General features: G+C 42.3%; 1 protein-coding gene across 2 annotated transcripts in view; it reads left to right on the forward strand.

The window, feature by feature from the left end:
* Window positions 1-23055, forward strand: part of STK32B (serine/threonine kinase 32B) — a 1635948-nt gene that overhangs the window by 1582258 nt on the left and 30635 nt on the right. The window lies entirely within an intron of this gene.

Genomic DNA, 23055 nt, shown 5'->3' on the forward strand with positions numbered 1-23055 from the left:
ACTGGAAGGGACACCAGGGTTGTGTCCGAAGGTGAACAGCAGGGCCAGGGTAGTGCTTAGCAGACAATTTGATATATTAGAAAGCGCAATGTATGACTTAGTAAATATGGGGGTATCCAACCCCAAAGCTTGCAAATAATGAACAGAAAAAGATAAGAAGCATCTGCAAATATTGAATAGATGTAAAATGTGCTGATATAAAGAAACCATAACTAGGCAACATGGGGAGGTAAAACAGCGGGGCACTTACTAACTTGGTTTGTCCATAATGAGGAGAACAGACACGTACTTACACAACACAATCTAGAATGGGGGTATTCTATATACACAACAGGACATAAAGAACACTTTTGTTACCTACTATAAAGATGTATAATCTGCCCCAAAAGTGGAGGAGGTAGTTGCCTTTGCCCAATAACCAAAGGGCAATAATATCCCCAAAATGCCAGAGGAGCACAGAGTTAGGATGAATGCTCCCCTGTTTCTAGAGGAGATACAATTGGCAATTAACCAGCTGTCCAAGGGAAATAAAACCATGGGTTGAAGGTTTCTCTTCAGTTCTATAGTACATACAAGGAAATATTGCCACCCGAAGCTTTTGGACATATAAGAACGTGGATTTAAAAAGGTTCGCTCAGAGAATCCACTGGTGTAGTAATGATAGTTGTTTTACTTAAATCAGGAAGGAACCCATTATATATGAAATCCCACAGAGCACTCATATTGCTGAATACTGAATTTAAGATTCTTGGCAAACTGGCTATTGCTACATATAGGTACATTTGTTAATCTGGCCCATGGTAGTTTTATCCCAGGGAGGAATACCCATATCTGAACCTACAGAGGCTATTTATGATATTAAATAGAGCCCCATGTACATTCCCATGTTCTGATATTGCGTCTCTTAATATAAAGAGGGGATTCGGCACACTGAGTGGCCATTTCTGCTTGAAAAACTTGAAAAATTGCACCTTGGGCAGGTGATCAATAAGTGACTAGGGGCCAGATGTAGGTAGGTATCATTTTGCGAGTCGCAAATTGCGAGTACTAGCGACTCGCAATTTGCAACTCGCAAAATGAAATGCAGAAAGGTGTCTCAGACACCTTCTGCGACTCGCTATGGGGTCGCAAAGACCCACCTCATGAATATTAATGAGGTGGGTCGCAGTTTGCGACCCCATAGCGAGTCTAGGCACTCACAGGGATGGTGGCCTGCTGGAGACAGCAGACCACCATGTCTGTGACTGCTTTTAAATAAAGCAGTTTTTTTTTTTCTTTTTGCAGCCCGTTTTCCTTAAAGGAAAACGAGCTGTAAAAAGAAAAAATACCGAAACCATTTAGTTTCGTTTTTTTCAGAGCAGGCAGTGGTCCAACCACTGAATTGAGAAATCCGATAGGTCTGGCTGGTTTTAAGTGTATGTCAGTAGTATTATATAGCTGGATTCAATAACACCAAGGTCAGAGAGAAACCAAATGACCTGTCGGTGCACACTATGGGAATAACAGAAAATCAGCTCACATGTTTAAGTCACATGTCTTTTAGAGACCCCTCTCCACTTTTTTCATCAGACTTAAAACCCTGTCTGCATATGTTTCTATATGGCTGCTTGCATCCAGAAGCTGTGGGTGCTTCCCCAAGCCTGGTTAGAGCATTTTCTTTTCAAAGTCAATGCGGAACGCTACAACAAACCTCATCACCAGCATTTATGGCAACCACTTTCAAATGTCACCAGCCACCACTGGCTCCTCAATTACAAATATGATTGATGTGGGTATTTGGGAGTGGCATCCCAGGGCAAACATTATTTACATTTTGTGGCTTTAGATGCTGATACTAGTATGATGATGTTGCTTTGAGAGTGTTGACAGAAGGTTTTTGTATATGAGAAATTATATTTGTATTCATTATGCTTGTTTGACGCATGGCCATAATGTTCAGGTATTCCACTATTGAAATATGTCAGCTTCTTTATGGTTTATAAATCAAAAATCAATAACGAGCAATTACAACAAAAACAGGAAACAATGAGTTGTGGTTTCATGTAAGTCATTAGTACCACTGTATCTTTCCAGGTACATGAACACTAAAACTAAAATAATTTAAACACAAAATTAGCAAAATTCGAATTTATTTGATTTTGAGCCTGTCATAAAACCCCTTTACTCCAACCTGTAAAACATGTTCCCCTACATAGTAAACTGAAGGTTTGTTAAAAAGTCCAGGTTTCACTGTACTTTTTTCGGAAAAGGAAGCAGAGCCCTTGTATGACCCCCCCCCCCAACTACACTTTACTAATGTCTCTATGGGTGTGGTTGGAGTATAGCAGGACCAAAGGGAATTTAAAAAGAAAATGATAGCAGCCATCTAACTGGATATATAAAGTTCAGGAATAAAAACCAAGTCTACAGGCTTCAGAAATAACCAGGAAAAATATTACTGTATACTATTTACCTATTGACGTTTTATAGTAACAGATTGAATACATTGCAATCCATCTCCATCATGAGAGTGGAATGGACTCAGCATCTAGAAGTACAATGACAGGATGAACACCTATTGCAGAATTGCATAATGCTGATGTGATGTTGGTGCACTGGACATCTAAAGCACCACCTTGCATTAGGCCCTTAATGATAATCTTTAGCCTGGAAAATGTTCACTTTTCCCGCTGTGCACAAAATCAGGTCATACGTAGTGGGGTTTCCAAGCTGAAGGTTTTACACATAGTAAATTTAGAATATGAGCTAAAAAACAAAAATCCACTGAACAAAACAAAGGTTAAGGTGATGTTATAGATAGGTATGATGAGAAGATCTTCATGTACGTTAAGATAAATCTCCTGTAAGTCACTGAAAAACAAACTTTTGGGTTAAAGTGACATCATAGTTGGGTTACAGAATTAAACAAGAACTAAACATAAAAGAAACCCAAACACAAAAATTTGCCAGATGTAGTTTAGTGAACTAATTATAGCTTGCACCCCTAACATGCACTACTTATGACCTCACATACTGCATCACTCATTTTATGACCTCAAGGTTTTGTCCTAGATGTAAACAAAATAAAAGTTTGCTCTCCACCACCTTCTTCGTCTTCTCTGTCCCTCACAAAGCTGTGCTGTCTGTTCTTCATGTTGACATAGAACCAGGGCTGAAGGCATCCTGGAATTGCTTGATTCCATAGCAACCGTGGGAAACAATTTTTGTTTTGTACTGTTGCTATGTCATTGCAGTGAACAACCAGATTTAGAATAAGGGCCGACTTTAGGGTGGTGTAACCGGAAACAAAGCACCAAACTCAAGGGCTGCTGCCAGGGCCATAGCTCCAGGGATGTGTATGGGGTGTTACACCCCCCTAATAAATGTCCTGTTTAATAAATAGTTGGGTACAGGAGCTTTCTGTTGGATTTCATCTGAGATTCTTAAGTACTCACTCAGACAAAAACACATACACTCTCATCTCTGTTTTGAAAGTCTTAAAACATGGGTATTTTACAAAATACTATGTTTTAAGTATCCTTCACAATCTGCTTTTGTTTACTTTTCCTCTGACCCTTAAGCCTCCTCTCGTGCACTGCTTCTTATACAATGATTAACATGACATGCCAGAGTGATTGTCAGAAAATTTGAAGATCACACCCCCTCAGTCTTACTGACCAAGCTATGCTCCTGGGTGCTGCATATTGAGACATTATCTTAAGGGACTAAAAATACCTGCTGGAGAGTTCTTTGTGTCCCCAGCAATTTTCAAAGCAACAACAAATTTGTCAAGATAATTCTAGTGATTGATGTGCCTGTTGAAGGGATATTTGTTTTGTCTAGTGTTGGTTGAAGTCATCAACTTGTGTAACATATAGGTCACAGAATTGTATTCTACGTAAGTACCTCACTGAGTTACTGCTTTTGTCACAGAGATCATTTTATTGCTTGGAGTTCATGAGTTACAATCTTTCTAATATAGCACAGTGAGCTATGAACTGGCATCAAAGAGCTGCTTTTACCACTTTTCAATTTCTTGTTTGCGGCTATTCCGTGTGTTCTAACGCAACTTTTTTTTAGAAAACTGGAATCCCTATTTCGTTCATTTATTTGGCAGAACCGAAAGGCTCGAGCCGCTTTAAGTAAACTATGGGGGTCATTCTGACCCCGGCGGGCGGCGGTCGCCGCCCGCCTGGCGGGAACCGCCATTTGGCCGCTCCGTGGTCAAAAGACCGCTGCAGCCATTCCAACCTTCCCGCTGGGCCAGCGGGCGCTAACATAGTTAGGGCCCGCCGGCCCAGCGGGAAGGGGGCCTGCAACACTGAAGCCGGCTCCGAATGGAGCCGGCGGTGTTGCAAGTGTGCGACGGGTGCAGTTGCACCCGTTGCGCTTTTCACTGTCTGCTAGGCAGACAGTGAAAAGAAGGCTGGGGCCCTGTTAGGGGGCCCCTAGACACCCGTTACCGCCAGCCTCTTCCTGGCGGTGTAAACCGCCAGAAACAGGCTGGCGGTAAGGGGGTCAGAATCCCCATGGTGGCGCTGCTTGCAGCGCCGCCATGGCATATTCGCCCAGCCGGGGGAAATCCGGCGGGAAACCGCCGGACCCGGTTTTCTGACCGCGGCTTTACCGCCGCGGTCAGAATGGGCAGGGAAGCACCGCCAGCCTGTTGGCAGTGCTTCCGTCATTCGCGGCCGCCAGGGTCGGAATGACCCCCTATATGCCGACAAGGAGAAGGGGGGACTGGCCTTGCCAAATTTCAAAGATTATTATTACGCACATTATTATGCTAGCTTTAATTTGGATCACTCCGCGGGCTCCAAGTTTTTTATTGATTTTCGGGTATTAATATGTAAGGAGCATAATATCCGGAACCCAGCCCTCTTGACGAAATCGCCTAAAAAAGTTCGTTGTAAGATTCTTAAATGGTTTTTGAAGAAAAGATTAGACTTTTTTAGAAAATATTCAATCCCCTCTTTACATTTTGACACTCCACTTTCACAGATTTTTCTACACTCTGGGACTCAGTTTAATGAAGACTTGGTAAAGAGGTGGGAGCTTGCTGGATTTAGTAAGATTGGAGATTTTCGTGCTGAGGACAACTGGGAAGCCCCATTGAATATCCTGATTACTGTCAACAATTATTTTTTGCTGGTCGGATCTTATAATATTTTGTTACATCTTTTAAGGGATTTAGACGTTAATTCCATCATTAATGCCCAACCATTCGTAACAGAATTAGTTGGACCTTCTCTGATAAGGAATGAAGGGTCATGGATAAGGCTGCTGGCAGAAAGGGTGAAAGTGGATCTTGGGACAAGAGCTCAGACGAAATGGGCTCGTCAGGAGGGCCTAAAGGTCTCAGGTGACTACTGGGAGACTGTTAATCGTCGGAATTTCTCCATGCTTCGAGGGGCTAACTGGCATTGAATGATATTTTTTAGTAAATGGTTATTGTATTGAACCCCGCAAAGCCTATCTCGTATGGGGACTGGCCATCCTAATACGTGCTTTCGCTGCAAAGAAGTAGGAGCGGCAGGTTGGATACACATGATTGCGACATGCCGATGTATACAGGGATATTGGGAGGGTGTTTTTACAATATTAACAACTATCGCGTTGGTATCCATATCTCCCAGCATTCAGTTAATGAGCTTGGGCTATGACCCCGAGGCAAGACTTTCTTCAAGATGGGAGAAGCTCGAATTTATAGCCGCTGTGGTTGCTAGGTCACTTTTGCTGAGAAACTGGCGTTCTGAACTGCCTCCTACTAGTCAAGAGTGGTATAGTAGGATGGTGCAAGTTAGACTTCGGGAGATGAGATATGCTAGCAGAATAGGTTGGTGTTAAAAAGTTCTCTCTGATCTGGGGGGATTATTTCTTAGATATGTTTGGCTGATTTTTTGGTTTCATTTTATGAAAGTGGCAATGTATCTTGTTGTGTATTGATGTTTCTTTTCCTGATAATAAAATTTAAAAAAACTAAAAAAAAAAAAAGGAAGAGCTGCTTTCAAACTGCAAAACATAGATGTAGAACATTTTGGGCCTCATTTACGAGGCCCATGGAGCAGGGCAGCACAGCAAGTGTCTTGCTGCGCCACCAGGAAAGGGTAGAAATGTGCCATATCAACAAAATATGGCGCATTTCTGTCCTTTCCCCCTGTGCTGGTCCACAATGGGCTGCCTAGCTCTAATACAGGCATCCTTGCATCATGTTGCAAGGATGTCTGCATTGCGTTGATGATTGTGTTTGTTTGCAGGAAGGGGCATCTTCCTATACAAAAACAATCACAAGAGGTGTTTTCATCTTTCTATGCATGCTGCAGAATAGAAAGAGGTATAAACGGGGAAAAATAAAGATATTTCTTCCTGTTGTCATTCTTACACCATCCCTGAGGTGACTTATGAATCTGGGGCCAGATGTAGGTAAGTATTCCTTTGCGACTTGCAATTTGCGAGTCATAGCGACTCGCAAACGTGCATGCAGAAAGGTGTCTCAGACACCTTCTGCGACTCGCTATGGGGTCGCAAAGACCCACCTCATGAATATTAATGAGGTGGGTCGCAGTTTGCGACCCCATAGCGAGTCCATGCACTCACAGGGATGGTGGCCTGCTGGAGACAGCAGACCACCATGTCCATGACTCCTTTTTGAATAAAGCAGTTTTTTTTTCTTTTTGCAGCTCGTTTTCCTTAAAGGAAAACGAGCTGCAAAAAGAAAAAATTCAGAAAAAATGGTTTCGGTTCTTTCAGAGTAGGCAGTGGTCCATAGGACCACTGCCTGCTCTGATTTTTTTTTTTAATTGACATTCACAAAGGGGAAGGGGTCCCATGGGGACCCCTTCCCTTTTGCGAATGAGTTACCATCCACTTCAAGTGGATGGTAACTGCGAGTTGGTTTGCGACCGCATTCGCGGTCCCAAAGCAACTCAGCATGGCAATGCAGTCGCAAATAGGAAGGGAACACCCCTTCCTATTTGCGAGTCACAGCCTCAAATTGCGAGTCGGTACCGACTCGCAATTTGCGGTTGTGCATCGCGTTTGGCCTTTTGCGCCTCGCAAACTGCGTTTTACGCCGTTTGCGAGGCGCAAAAGGCTTCCTACATCTGGCCCCTGATGCATTCCCAGACTTGTAAATCTGGGAATGCATCAGATTCCTTTGTGTTCTTCGGCTGTCACCCCAAGCAACACCCATGGAACACCCCTTTCACGCAGTGTTATGCGTTTAAAGGGTCCCTCCATACAAGGCCATTCAAAGAGCCACGCAAGGTGGCTTTTTGTGGCCTGGGCAAATATGGACTGGTACACTGTGCCACCGAAGCATAAAACAAAAATTACGTTCCGGTAGCATAGTGTGCTGCTAGGGCCTTGTAACTGAGGCCCTGTTTTTTCATCCTATCTTTCATTGCTAAAAAAGGTTTGTTTTGGTAGAAATACATTGTTATAAACAAAGCCATCCCTTACTACTGATTTATATTTTTAAAGTTTGTGCTTCTCCAGACCAAACACTCTTAGAATATAGTACCTACCAATAAGTGTGACTGGTGAACCATACTGCTTGTAGTCCTTATTGTCTTATGTAACAGTTCCTTTACACTGATTTACAATCTTGTATGATTTATTGTCTCTGGACAACATGTGTGTGATATAAAGTGCTATGAAGCCCTACATTGGTTTGAGTACCACTATGACAGAAATTAAATATGTGCATGGGAGAGGTTACAGAGAGATGAGGGAGGGATCACCCTTTGAGGATGGTGGTGAAGTAATCCATGGAGATCGAGGTCATGGGGGGCATCCAGCAATGATTGTCACACCAGGAGTTGCCCTGGTTAGAATCTGGTACTTATGATAGTATAATAGTAATTCTCTGTGAGAGCTTCACATAACACATGGACATTGTTTTTCTTTCTCTAATACTACATGAAAGTATAGGAATAAAAGCACTCTTAACTTAGAATTCTTAGTGAACTAACAACATAAAAATCATAACCGAAGTCCTCAGAACTTTTGCTGATAAAATATGCAGTGGTTTGCAGGTCCTAATTTTGAATTCTATGTCAACTTAATCTTTGATCTTTCTGCTGTCAGTAAAATGTGTACCCTTTAAACTGGGTAGCAGTAACACCTTTCGCCTTTAAATTAGGTAACATCTCTTATTTACAGCACTTTGGAACCTCAAAAGGGGTATTTGAAGCTTACTTAAAGACAAGTTATTATTCATATAACAGTCATTCAAATGCTGTTGACATAGTGTTAACTGCAAAATCAACATGACCAGACATGTTCCTTGCTCATTGTTCCACTGGAACTAAACTAAACTCAGCTGATTATTCCTAATCCGCATGAAACCTGTCCTTGGTTGGTTGTGTTCCAGTTCAGGTGGGAACTGGCCTGGCAGTACAGGCTGGTCTATTCCCATTATACCAGGGTCAAGACTGATTTGCATAAGGGGGGTGCAAACTGAGGTGGCATGGTGAGTGGAAAATTGCAGACTGGGATGCAGCCGAAGTGATTGCCAGTGACTAATAATAATCAAACAGTTGCATCGATCACCTTGTTGTTTTTGCAGCCGGCAGAATGTGGTACCAGAAAATCATTGTCAGAATATCATCTAAATATTGAGCCCCACATATGTATACAAAATTACTAAAGTTTAAAATCAATTATTCACACCCAAAGGGGCAATAGTCTTCTAAACTTTACTTAGGGCACACTATTTATGTCAGGCAATATTCCTATATAAAATATTCTGAAATTCAACCCTTCTTTTTTGTAAAAACATATTCCATGGAGCACTGGCTTAAGCACGGGAAGACCTTCCACCAGCTCTCACCTACGATTTTTTGTATTGACAGCAAGGCCTTCTCATTTATCTTAAAATTCTTCCTAGCCTAGAGCTCCGTAGCCTGTATGACAGGTATTCAGAAGCCAGACCATGCCTAGCATTGTGAGCTGAAACTAACAACTTGAATTTAACTTTGGCCTTTATAGACAGCCAATGCACCCTTATTAAAGTGTGGTGATGTGACTCAAATATTGGAAGTTAATTTTTTGATTGGAATGAAAAAGAGATGCATCATAAGTGTGAGGGGAGAGAGAAATCGAACAGAGAGCAAGAACTGAGGGATAATGTATAGAAAAACATAGGGGGAGAGGGGAACTGAGGGTGAAATATAAAGCAGTAATTGGGTTGGGGGGACAAAGGAGTAAAAACATTGTTTTTGAAAGAAAAGGTAGAGTAGGAGGAACTAGATCAGAAGGCCAACTCAGGGAGAAGCAGAAAATAGGGGTGGAGAGGAGTGAGGACCTAAATTGGAAGAAATGACTAGAGTTGTATGTGAAGGTGCAGAGGGTTTCTGAGGTTACTAGAAATGTAATTGATCTTTCACAATGTCTACAAGTGTAAATCAAACAATGTAATTCTTTTGACAGATAATTGCATAATGATTTTCCAATCAATAAAAATTGTTATTGTTAAACCAGCTATGAGAGAAGAGGAGGGGAAGTGGTTAGTTTATGGTCTTATGGAATTTTAATCCTGATAAAGATATGATGGGATTTGAAGAAAACATCTGAGTGAGAGCAGTTTAATTAGCAAATTGAAAAAAGGTCTATTTAAGGCTGCCTCTACAAGCACAGAAGTACTTGTTTCTTTTAAAAGTCTGTACTAGGATCATGTTATGTGTTTTGTGGCTACGGTTTGTAGTTGGGATATTAGTTGAGGGGAGTGAATACCTTCCTCAAGTAATCACCACAACCCTTATCTGGGTGAACCATTACAGTCACAAATTAACCTGAGTTTATTGCACAGAGCAGACAGGCTTAACTTAGAGGCACTGTGTGAAGTAGTTATTCAAAACCAAAAGAGTAATAAAGTAAAGACACAACACAAGGGAAATCCCAAACAATTTTCAAAATAGTAAAGTAAACTTTTATAAATATAATGACACCAAAGTAACAAAAATTCAATAGGAGAAACTATGTTAGGATTTTTTAGTGTTTAAATGTGAAAATAGTACCCAAAGCATTAAACACCAACTGCAGCCTTCTAGCTATGTTTAACTGGCACAAAAGTAGACGTTTAGGCCGACTGGAGTGCAGATTTGATAAAGAAACCAGATTTAATACAGTTGGAAGTTTTACCTTCAGATTTAGGGCCAGATGTATGAAGAAGCCACTTTGCGATTCTCTAATAGCGAATTTTAAGAAATCGCTATTTCAGAGTTGCAAAATCGTATGTATCATATTTGCGATTCGGTAATAGCTATTTCTTAAAAATCGCAAATGCTATTACCGAATCGCAAATAGCAATTCTGAGCCCATTCGCACCTTTGGGCCTGTAGGCCCGTATTTGCGATTTTTTTGCATTTCCCAAATTGGAAATTCCTAAAAGGAATTTGCAATTTGGGAAATGCAAAACCCCAGGGTGCTGGGGGCCTAAGGCCCCCTCTGGTGCACCCCAAAAAATTATTTAAGGACATGTAAGGCACACACATGCCAAAGGGGCATGTTTGTGTTACATGTCAATTTTAAAAATGCATTTTGAATACATTTTTAAAATTTGCACATGGTTACCACCAAGTTGAACTTGGTGGTAATTGCGATTCCTTAATGCCCAATTCGCATTAAGGAAAAGCTTGATACATGTGCTTAAGAAATCGCAAATAAGGATTCCTTATTTGCAATTTCTTATTTAGAGAATCGCAATTTGCAGTTCTCTAAACGGGCTGTCAATTTTAAGAAATCGCTATTTTAGCGATCCCTTAAAATTGCATAGCGAATGCGTTTCATACATACTGAAAGGCATTTTTGCAATCACAAACGGCCATTTGCACTGTTTGCGAATGCAAAAACGCTTGATACATCTGGCCCTTATTCTATGAAATTAAAGTCAAAACTCCCCAGTAGGGCAAGGCAGCAGGTCGTGTCCGATGAGGGCTCCACATCATTGGATGTTTGCTGGATGAGATCTTGGTAAAGCCATAGCCTTTTGGCAGCAAATCCCAGAGTGATAGAATTTCAAATTTTGCACCTAGAGAAGATCCTTTTGGCACCTTCACCATCATCTTTGGTGAAGATTTGTATGTTCTGACTTAGTCACCTTTTTGGAGCTGGTTATCTTCTCTGCCGAATCAGATTTTCACTCCAAGGCAAGGAGGGCAGCAGGCAGCAGGTCAGCACAGCAGAGCAGGAGTTCAGCAGAAAAGCAGTCCAGCAGAGTGGCAGTCATTTCAACACAGTAGTGGCAGTTGGCAGAGTATCCACAGGTCCATAAGTGTACTGAGTTGATGGTCTCTGAGGTCCAGTACTTATACCTGTTGTGCCTTTGAAGTGGGGGAGACTTAAAAGAGAAGCCTTTAAAGTGCATAGAGTCCATGTGTTCCCTGCCCTTGCTCCAGATTCACTACAGGGAGATATGAAATATTTTGTGTCAGGACACACTACAACCTATTCAGGTGTAAGTGTCAGCTGCTCCCTTCCGTCCTGCCCAGGATGGCCCATCAGGATGTTGATGCCCCATCAGTAACACCTAAGCTTTCTTTGTGTGTGGCTGCCTAGAGGGAATGCACAAAGCACAGCTGCTACCCACCCCAGATGTGTATTCAGAGACTGATGTAAGACACCAAACGGCTAAAGTAATCAAATGCCAACTTTCTAAAGGTGGCATTTTCAGAATTACAGTTTAAAATCCAACATCACCATAAGTTGTGATTTTAAATGGAGATTACAGAGACAAGTTATGATTTAAAATTGTGATTCCAGAGACAACAAACTCGGGTCTTTCATCTCTTTCCAATTGGAAATGACACTTATATATATAATTAGGGTAATTCCAATGTTATTCTATGGGATACATATGCCTTTCATTAGTGAAAAACTAACTTACACCTTAAAAGTACATGCCCTACGTTCTAAATAAACTGCACCCTGCACTTGGGCTGTCCAGGGCCTATGTTAGGAGTGACTTATATGTATTAAAAAGGAATGTGTGGTCATGGCCAGAGGTTTAAATTGAAAAGGTTGTTATGCCAGTTTAAAACTGCAGAGACAGGCTCTGCAGTAGTTGGCCTCAGACATGTTTGAAGGGCTACAATCAGTGCTGCAGGTCTACTAGAAGCATTTAATGTTCAGGCCCTGGGCACAGATATTACACTTTATTGGGGACATCTAGGTAAATTAAATATGCCAATTGTGGATAAGACAATGTTACAATGTTTCAAGCAGAGAGTGCATGCACTTTAGCACTGGTTAGCAGTGGTAAAGTGCCCAGAGACCCAACGTTTAAACAAGGTCAGCAAAAGAGGAGGTCTGAAAGCAAAAAGACAGGAGAAACCACTGCAAGGATGCCAGATCTAGCAATAGTGCTGCTTAAACCAATGTAGGGTGTCAGAGCACTTTACATCCCACACACATTAGCAGAGACAATGAATCATACAGTGTGTAAAACAATGTTACATAGAACTCACATGTTTTCCATACTGTTAGCATGCATATTTTAGGAGTGCTTGGTTTGAAGAAGCACAAACTCACTATTTAACATGTAACACAGTGGTTGGGGTGGGTTTACTAATATGAATTCATTTCTTTCCAAACAACCCATTTTAGGCAACCTTATTTATAATCAATGACTTGGGAAAAACATATGGTTCTAAACCTATGCTTTGCATTGTAATAAGAAGACACTAAAGGAATTCCATAGCACACCACAGAGTAGACTAAGGTGGACACTTGTTTTAATGAAAGGTGTCTGCAGCGTTCTGCATACTAAAATTTGAAACCTCTTAATCATATATTCTGAAAAATGCAATTTATTCAGTATTTAGGTTTCTGTTCTATGTATACAAAGTAAAAGTACAAATTCAGCATTCTTCAGCAAATCAACTAATGTCACTGGTCATACATCCTTTTGGTGAGTCCTTTATCATTCTTTTATAAAATCAGAAAACTAGCTGCATACTGCTCATGTAATTCGCCCATGATTTTCATAGTTGAAGATAGCCAACACATGATCTACTATGTTAACATAAGCAAAGTAGCACCACGCAGTATATTACATTATTATACTCAATTATTTTCAATAATTATGATACTATAATTTACTGAAAATATGAAGACCTCAAGGACACTGCACTGTACTAGCTCAAAGACCCATAAATGTGAAAGCAGCTCTTGATTTTTAATGGTACTAAAGCAACGCAAGACACTCATTATGTATGCATCTTGATCAACTGAATATGCCATGAATTTCACCTTTGGCTAATAATAAAATGAATGTATGCCCCGGGCTATGTATCATACTGTTATGCAAAACAGACTTTCTGATATTACAAAATCAAATAAAATCTCAGCAAAGAGATTTTCGATAGAAGAGTCACTCAAACATTTTATTCACATCTTTATTTGAATCAAAGCTCGACACACTTGGGATAGTTATGACTCCTTTTTCAGCAATATTCAGTTATTTATGATGTACATTATCTCATCTAAACCTGAATCCACATCATCGCTAGCTTTATTGTTTTAAGCAAAGACGTGCCTTGTAATGTTTCCAAAAACGTTATGCATTGTTTAATGTATGCCCAAGTTACCTGGGGCTCAGCACCAACAATTATTTCTAGAAATAATACTTATTTATGAAAACCTATCACGTAGTGGCGAATGATGTTGAGTGAGAATGTGATTGACTTGTTTAACAATTGAATACACATTCGGGATAAAAGAAGCATCATGGGCCAGATGTAGGAAGGAAGCAATTTGCGAGTTGCAAATTGCGAGTCTTTCCGACTCGCAATTTGCAACTCGCAAATTGCTATGCAGTACGGTGTCTCAGACACCGACTGCAACTCGCTATGGGGTCGCAATGACCCACCTCATGAATATTCATGAGGTGGGTCGCAAATTGCGGCCCCATAGCGAGTATAGGCACTCGCTAACATGGAGGCCTGCTGTAGTCAGCAGGCCTCCATGTTAGCGACCTGCTTTTCAATAAAGCAGTTTTTAGTTTTTTTTAAATGTAGCCCGTTTTCCCTAAGGGAAAACGAGCTGCATTTCAAAAAATCCGAAACCTTTTGTTTCGGTTTTTTCAGGGCAGGGAGTGGTCCTTCCTGCCCTGAAAAAATATTTTGGGGTCCATTCACAAAGGGGAAGGGGTCCCATGGGGACCCCTTCCCGTTTGCGAATGGGTTACCATCCACTTCAAGTGGATGGTAACTGCGACTCCATTTGCGACCGCATAAGCGGTCACAAATGGAATTGCATACCATTGCGAATCGCAAATAGGAAGGGAACACCCCTTCCTATTTGCGATTCGGAAATGCATTTTGCGAGTCGGTAACGACTCGCAAAGTGCTTCCTACATCTGGCCCCATATTCGGGCCATTCTGACAGGGTCTGTAATATAATTCGCACACGAGTATGAGTGTGATGTTGGAAAGTACTGTCATTCAGTTGCACCAGCAAGATAGTGGGTGGTGCCAGCCATGGTGCCCCTTGTGAGGAACACATTGAGCCTTGGCATTTATTTTGTTATTAATTAAGCACTGACCGGTTGATATGATTAGTCCACATACACACAGATTGGAGTAGTTCTGTTATAAATCTTCAGGAGCTTTATACACAGCCGAGTAGTGTTCTAACAACCTGTATGATTTCTACTTTGCTGATGCCTTTAGCAGTGAACCTTATAAAGTTGCTACTGAATTAAAGATAACAGAAGAGATAGTAAATACAATGATATATCACGCTATGCAGTTTACCTGATTTGTAGATGCAGACAGCAGCCATTAATTATTTACTACTCAATTCAATGGTTTTAATTCTAATGACCTCGAGAAAGAATCAACAAACCAGGATTGGAACCTCTGAGCTGCAGCCTCAACACAGATCTACAAAATGTATGCGTTAGTAAGTTAGGATATCTCACCATCTTTATCTGGTGACAGGCATCTTTTTTTAAATACTATGGGGCATATTTACGAAAAATGGCGAAGCACACAGTGCAGCAACACTTTTCTTGTGCCCCTTAGTGCCCCCCCTAACGCCACCATGTGTGTGCTGTATTTAAAATACAGCGCACCATGGTGGCAGTTAGGGGACTAGCATCAGAATTGTTTACGCTAGTCTGGCACATCGCAGGATTAGCGTGAAAAATTCGGATGTTAATCCTGTGAAGCACCCAGAGGCGTATTGTAAACAACGGAAGCCTCCTTTTAACGCCTGCTCTGAACAGGTGTTAAAGGTGCCGAAAAAAATGCAGCAAGGAAATCGCTTAGTTTTCCTTCACCACTGTTTGGGCCCCCTAACAGGAGAACACCCCATTTGCATGCATTATGGCTGTCACAGACATAATATAGCGCAAGGTGTTACAAAGTAGCGCAAAGTGTGCATTGAGCCACTTTGTAACTATGGTGCAGCATTTTTGGCCTCATTGGGCAACATTTAAGTAAAAAACAATGACATGTGGTGCAAGGAGGCGCTAGGGGCTCTTAAATATGCCCCTACATTCTATAGACTGTGTTCTACTGTGCCAGCATTCTTCTTATTACATAAAGGAACCATACAATTGTATACTTAAATACTGTAGTGAACTGGTAAATGTTGATCCACCCACTTTGTGATTTTATAGACTGTTAGTCTGCTGTTTGGGACATACATATCTAAATTAGTAACCTCCAAGGGTAACTTGTTTTTGAGCACACACTTTGTTGAATCAAGAAGGAAGAACCAAAGAAAGTCATTTACCAAAGAAGGTCTGTTAGAAATGGGCTTTCTGGTTGGCTAGGGTATGCACCTAAGCCAGGCAGAACCCACCACTCTAGTCAGGGCAAGTAAGTTACACACCAAAGATAACCTGTGCTCACCCCCTGGTAGCTTGGCACAGAGCAAACAGGCTTAACCTCGCTCACACCAGTGACATAATAAATACACCACAAAATAGACAACACACAGAATGATATAAAAATAAGATACATTGTGTTCAATAATTGCCTGGGATAGACTTGCCAGGCTTCTGGCTAGGTTCACTTCTGTGCAGCTTCTAAGTAGCCCCTATATGAAGGCTAATGATGGAGGCAGGAATTGAGAATCAATGGAAACCTAAATTGCTGGTGGTATAGAAATTATTGGGGCAGTTTAGTTTGATGCTAGACAACCACCGACATCAACATTGCCTGAAGAATAAAATATCTAGTGTCCAGATACCCCGCCACATCTCATCATCCAAGATGGTACCATTGAGCCTTGTTACTTCCAGAATAGACGGCCATGTGACTCACATCTTCTGAGTGCCAAATGTGGAGAAGCACTTGATTGTAAAAGAAGTAGGCTGAGTGGCTTTGCAGAGTAATACCCTTCAGGACTGACTCCACGTATGGCCATGTCCCCTACAACTGAAGCAACATAACACCTATGTAAGAGCAGAAAGCTTAAGTACCTGTTGATTTAGGTGCAGGGAAGGACAGAGCAATTAATGGACTGCTGTCATGCTTGATGACGGTGACCAGTTGGTGCATGAAATGGTGAAATCTGATACCTGGCCCTGTGGGGGAGAAAGAAAGGAACACATCCTGGAAAGTTCTTGTTGAAGGTGAATAATTTTGATACCTCATGCTACTTAAAAAGGTCAGACCCAAAGGGGTTTGAGGTAAACAAAACATTTTTTGAAGGCCGTGGAGGCCAGCATTTCTTCAGCAGCAACAGGATAGAGCTGGTTTGGAGAATCCAGCTTGATCAAAGGGGATTCTTTAACCCATGGCTTGGCAAAGGAACTGAAGAAGATCACCCAAAACAGATACCACAGTTTGTTCAATTAAGGACAGTCTGAAAGATTTAAACATGAGAGTTGCAATCAGAGAAATTAATTGGAGAGACAATGCCAATTGAAATGATACATCCTTATGTGAGAAATTGGGTTATTGGTTGAGTGTGGTGAAACTACTCAAGCAACATCCACAGTCTTTGTCAAGGTGAACCACAAAAGTTACTAAATTTATCTGTGCTTAACCTTTTGGTAGCTTGGCGCAAACCCAAATCAACAGTAATAAAGTGAAAACACAACGCAAGAAAAATCCCATGACAAGTTAGAAAAATAGACTATAATTTAAAAACATATTTGACATCAAAACAACAAAAATCCAGTCATTAGATAGGAAGCTATGAAATTTTAAAGGTCTAAAGCAAGTATAGCACCTAGAAGCACAAAGTGTCACATTTGGTTTTCTATTTTTTTCTGATCATGCAAGACCGAGTGAAAGTAACATGTTCAGGCAGACTGTGATGGAGTGTAGGCCAGATACAGGGACCAGGTTAGTCCTGCTGAAAAAGTTCTCTTACTAAAGTCTGGTGGGAAAAATGCAGTTTGCAGTGGAGTAGGCAGCAAGGAGAAAGGAGAGTGTTGTGGATGGTCCTTGCTGTAGTGTGAAGAGCAGGCTGGGTGTCACAGACAATTGTCACTGTATCACAAAACCTTGCTGGAGCTAATATTTGACTACAAGGCACTAACATTGGATTACAAGGCGCTAAAAGAGGACTGCAAGGTGCTAATGTAGGAAAATAAGGCGCTAACATTGGATTGCAAGTTACCATTTCACTATATATCAGGATGCTATATAGTGGCTATTCATTCCAACATAGAAGAATTTATGCCAATAGATTTGAGGCCTACATAGTGCTCAATGCAGATCTGGAGACTATTTGCACAATATACTGATTGTGAATTTTTTGTTACTTTATTTCACTGAAATGTATTTGTGTCCACGTGTTTGAGTAATTGCATAGGCAGTCCTCTGTTGAGTGTATGGGCACAATCTGTTGTATATTGTTTGGGCTGAATGATTTGTTAATGTGTTTGATGGTGTGTATGTTGAATGTATGGTGGTGTGAGGAACCCGGGGCACAAGATTGACGAATAGAGAGTTACATTTTAGCTGATTCTACTGTAATATTGCTGCATTTTAAGAGGTATGTAATACCTGTGTGCAAGTATCTATAGTGTATATTAATGCAAAAGTTGCAATTAGATGTTAGACAGCTGGCTATTGAGCAGCAGTATTTCCAGTCCTCTTGTGTTAGAGGAGCTGGGAGGATGGTATTCCAGTGCGCTAAAGCCTTGTCAGTCAGTGAGGGGGCATCCTATGACTTGTTGCCTCCTATCCTTGTTTGTGGGTAGGATCTGTAATGCTCTCAGTGTTGGGGGCTCTGCCGGGAACGTCAAATATAGAGCCTTTAAGGCATGTGTGAGATGGTGGTAGTAAAATGTGAAAAGTGGCAAGGCATTTTGTATATGTTGTAAGTCTGCCAGACCCACAAATGTTCCACCTGTATAAAGATCTCCCATGGTGGTGATACCTACTGTTTTAAACAAAGTCTGTGCTCCTGGTTCATGTGTTACTGATGGTTGGCTCTCTAGAGGCAGTGCAGGGGCATATAGAGACGAGTCCCAACCGTGCTCTCAGTGTGTGCCAGGCCGCAACTGTGCAGTTCACTGTGCTGATCTCCGTGCGAGGAGTGTCTCTGCGCATTCGAGGCAGTCCATGGCGCAGTTGTATGGGGTGTACTTCCTCCGCCTCTACCGCTAGTTGTGCTTTGTATTCTGATGCGCCAAACCAGTAGTGACTGTGTTGTACATACGCGCATTGATAGTATAAGTGTAGATGTGGCACTGTGAAGCCACCTTTTTCGTGTGGTAGTGTCAGGATTTCCCATCTCAGCCATGGGTGTTTCCTTACCCATATTAACTTGATTAGCTGCGCTTCAAGGATCTTCAAGAACCTGCCAGTCAGGGTGATAGGGATATTGTTGAATAGGTATAAAAAGCGAGGTAGCACCACCAGTAGCACCACCATTTTTATGACCGCCACTCTCTCTGCAAAGGACAGTGGCATCACCACCCAGCACCCCACCAGGTCTTCTAGTTTTGATAGAGCAGTGCCATAATATGCCAAAGTATTTTACAGCATCTGTGCACCACTTAAGTGGGTATTGTATGGAGATTGGTTTCATCTGAGTCGTCAGTGGCAAGATCAATGATTTCTCCCTGTTGATACTGAGCCCAGAGTAGTGTTTGAATCGTACGTATTCCCGGAGTCTTGGTGTCAGTCGAGTTGATGGGTTTCTCACATATATTACCATATCATCAATGACGAGCGACTCCCCGATTGGACGCTGCCTAAATCTAAGCCTCGCTTCTGAGTGTTTCTGCCATATAATGCAGGCCAGTGGCTCCACCACAAGAACAAACAAAAGCGGAGACAGTGGCCATCGCTGCCTTGTTCCGCGGTGTATTGACACTGGACTCGATGTCCGTCCATTTATTTGGATTTGTGCCGTTGGACTGCTATATAGTAGTTCGATCCAATGGAGATATGTGCCGGGCAGGCCTATCCACTCATGGTGAACATGTAAGGCCATTTTATAGAGTCAAAGGCTTTTGGCGGTGTCTAATAGTAGTGCGCTGCCTCTAGTTCGGGATCCAAGCAATGCAGTAGTGCAAAGATTGTACACAAATTGTCGGTAGTAGAGCGATTTGGAATGAAGCCTGATTGGTCAGGGAGGATCAGATTGGGCATAAGGGGCTGCAAGCGGTTTGCTATTATTTTTGCTAATATTTTCTAATCATTGTTTATTATGGACAGGGGTTGGTATGATCCGCATTGATCCGATTCCTTGTCCTTTTTAAGGAGCAACACTATGAGAGCCTCTCTCAAGGATGCTGGGAAATCCCCCTTTGAGTAGAATTCATAATACATGTTATAAAGGTGGAGGATCACTTGCGTAGCATATGCCTTGTAGAATTCACCAGTCAGTCCGTCAGGCCTGGCGCTTTCCCATTTGGTAATGTCTGTATCGCATCCCGTAGCTCATGTGTGTCTATCGGCCTCAAGAGATACTCACGCTGAGCCATCCAACAGCCACGCCAGGGATAAGTCTTTCAGGTACTCCGATATGTCGGACTTATTGCACCTTTAGATGAGGCATATAATGACACATAATAGCCTGGAAGACCTTCAAAATTCCTTCTGTAGTCCAGTGTTCCAGACCTGTCTTGTCTTTTATTTTGATTACTTGCTGCGTTCTTCTGGCTGGTCATCATTTTGCTGCCAATGAGCTCCCTGGGCGCCCCCCTTCACCATATGCTCTAGCCATGTAACGTCGTGAGATATATTGTATCTACCGATCAGCAATGTTCTGATATTTGCTAATGTGGTCTCGGAATTTGCACTAATTTTGTGATATCTACTGTGTGTTCGTATTCCTGTTCTAGCCCCTAAATAGCAGCCTCCCTCCTATCCAGCTGAGTTAGGATATCCCTGAGTATCCCCACTTTCATTCCAATGCAGACTCCGCAGATCGTGACTTTAAAGGCCTCCCAGAGATGCCTGCACTTGTCACTAAGCCTTTGTTGGTGTCAAAATACTCTTGCATGGCATGGCATATAGGGGGTTATTCTAACTTTAGAGGAGGTGGTAATCCGTCCCAAAAGTGACGGAAAAGTGACGGATTTACCACCAGCCGTATTACGAGTCCATTATATCCTATGGAACTCGTAATACGGCTGGTGGTATATCCGTCACTTTACCGTCACTTTTGGGACGGATTAACACTCCTCCAAAGTTAGAATAACCCCCATAGTGTCTTTATAGACCTGGTCTAATAATGCTGTTTTGGGAATACGCCATATGAATGGTCTAGGGATCATCAAGGGAACAACAACTTCCATCCTCCCTGGTTTGGGCCGGACAACGTGAGTGCTAAGTACTGGATCTCTGTTACCCATAGGCTTGCTTCCTCCGACACTAGCCAGTAGTCAACTCGGGCCCAAGTCGCATGCACCGTGGACGTTTATGTACCCTTCTGTGCCTCACCATTGCGCAGTCTCCAGATGTCTACCATATCGAAGTCTGCCATGATATCTTTGAGTATTTTTGAAGAGCGACGGTCATGACTCGCCACCCCTGTAGACCTGTCATAACATGTGTCTAATGTTGTGTGTCTCCTCCCCAAAGGATCACCACGGGTGGTATGGTGCGCAATGTGTTCCATAGAGAGGTGTAAAACGCTGGATCATCAATGTTCGAGCCTTACACATTCACTAGTGTGACCATATTTCCCCCAGTGATCCTTGTAAAATATAATATCTGCCCTGTTCGTCTGCGATAGTGTGTGCTGCCGTGAATGGTGTGCCTCTTTTTATGAGTCTCATCACTCTGCAAGAGTATGAGCAGTACAATGAGACTACCTTGACTCCCGCCCATCATGTGCCTATTCCTTTTTCAGATGCGTGTGTCAGGTGTATTTCCTGCAGGAACGCCATCTGTAAGTGATGTCTGTCAAGGTATGCTAGTACCTGGTAGATTTTGCTGGGATTATTAAGTCCCCGTTCATTCCAGGTCAGGAGCGATATAGTGGGTGTGTAGTGGGATTGTCGATGTGATGGTTCACGTATGGAATCTATAGTATTGAACTTTATGCGTGCATAATTATCATACAAAATCTTCTCACATTACTCATCTGCGGCTGCATCTTAACGTTACCCCAACATTATCCCCTTCCCACTTCAGCATCCCAATTATGCTAAAGAAAACCCCATCAACTTGTGGAGATTGTATCCTCCGCAGTTCATATGTCTTTCTGAGTTGGTAAACTCTTTTAGATAAACCATTAGTCAGTTCCAATAGGGCTCACAGAGATCTGTTATCCCCCGACTAGCAGGGTGGCCGTGGCGACTCATGTGCACAGCTCAGGTGTCAATCTTTCTTTAAGGTTGGGTGGAAATATGCAGAAAAAGTGCACCAACCATTGTGTATGTTATTGTGGTGTTCAAAGGGCCACGCCATATGTTGTCTGATATATTGAGTTTGCAGTTTTTTATACTTTCTTGACCGATTGATTGGGAGATGGTGACTTTGCATCTCAACCCCCACAGAAAGCTGGATAGAGCCTCAGCTGGAGTCTGCATTAGTTTCAGCTCCTAGGGGTTGGCGCTGCTTGTTTCTTTTCAACAGTTTGTTAGTGGCATCCATTGCGGCTTGCAGCGAATTGAAGTTCGTGCTTTGCCCTGATGATCAATCAGCAATCTTTCCGGGTATGGCATAGCATACGTGATTCCTGCTTGCTGTAGCTTCCATTTTTTTGGTAAGTATTCTTTGTGAGCAGTTTGCACTGTGGTTGTGAAATCGGGGTAAAAAGATAGACAGTTTCGATGGTGGGTGATTTCTTTTTTCTAGTGGGCCAGTTTTAGAATTTTGTCTCTCTCTCTGTAGTTCAGCAAATTGACCAGGATTGGACGCGGCGGTGCTCCTGGTGGGGGCTTCGGAGCTAAGGATCTGTGTGCTCTCTCCACCACAAACATTTGTAACAGGGCATCGGAGCCGAATATTTCAATAATGAGGCGTTCAATCTAGGACTCCATGTTGCCTGTGTTGGTCGACTCCGGGATCCCCGTTATGCACACGTTATTTCCTCTCGAGCGTGCCTTCAGGTCTTCATTTTTTTTTTAATTACCATTAACACCTGGGACATTCCAGCGTCATCTTCTGCTTTGGATACTCTTTGCTCGATGTCTGTGATGCAGGAGTCATGTTGTTCCAGCTTAGTGGAGAGGTGAGCCATGCAAAGGTCTAGTCTGTCTATTTTGCTATCAATCATTTGTAAACTTTGCTGCATTGGGAGTATTTTCAGGTGGGCTGAGTGCCTCCGTATCTGGCGACTCGTGCTTCAAATGTCAATTGGGGTCGCGATTTATCTGATTTGCCCATTTTTGCTACAGTCTGTCGCCAGACAGCTCGTATGCTGTTTCTGTCGTTCCTCATTGAGAGAGATCGAGAGGATCGCCAACTCTAATCCCTGCTCCTCTCAGACCACGGCATGAAGTCTAGTATCTGATGGAGCCTGCACGCTCCATCCTACGCACAGGGCCCATGAGCCATCCGTGCTGCCCACTGTGCTTGGTGTACTGGTGCAGCGCTTGCTTTCATGTCTCTGAGCTGAATATGTGCAGGCCGTAACTCATATTATTACTCTCACTTCTCCCTCACAAATTGTAGCACTCAATATTATGCAGCAGCTGGGTGGGGCAAC

The sequence above is a fragment of the Pleurodeles waltl genome, chromosome 1_2, assembly GCF_031143425.1.
Source record: "Pleurodeles waltl isolate 20211129_DDA chromosome 1_2, aPleWal1.hap1.20221129, whole genome shotgun sequence".
Taxonomy (NCBI): Eukaryota; Metazoa; Chordata; class Amphibia; order Caudata; family Salamandridae; genus Pleurodeles; species Pleurodeles waltl.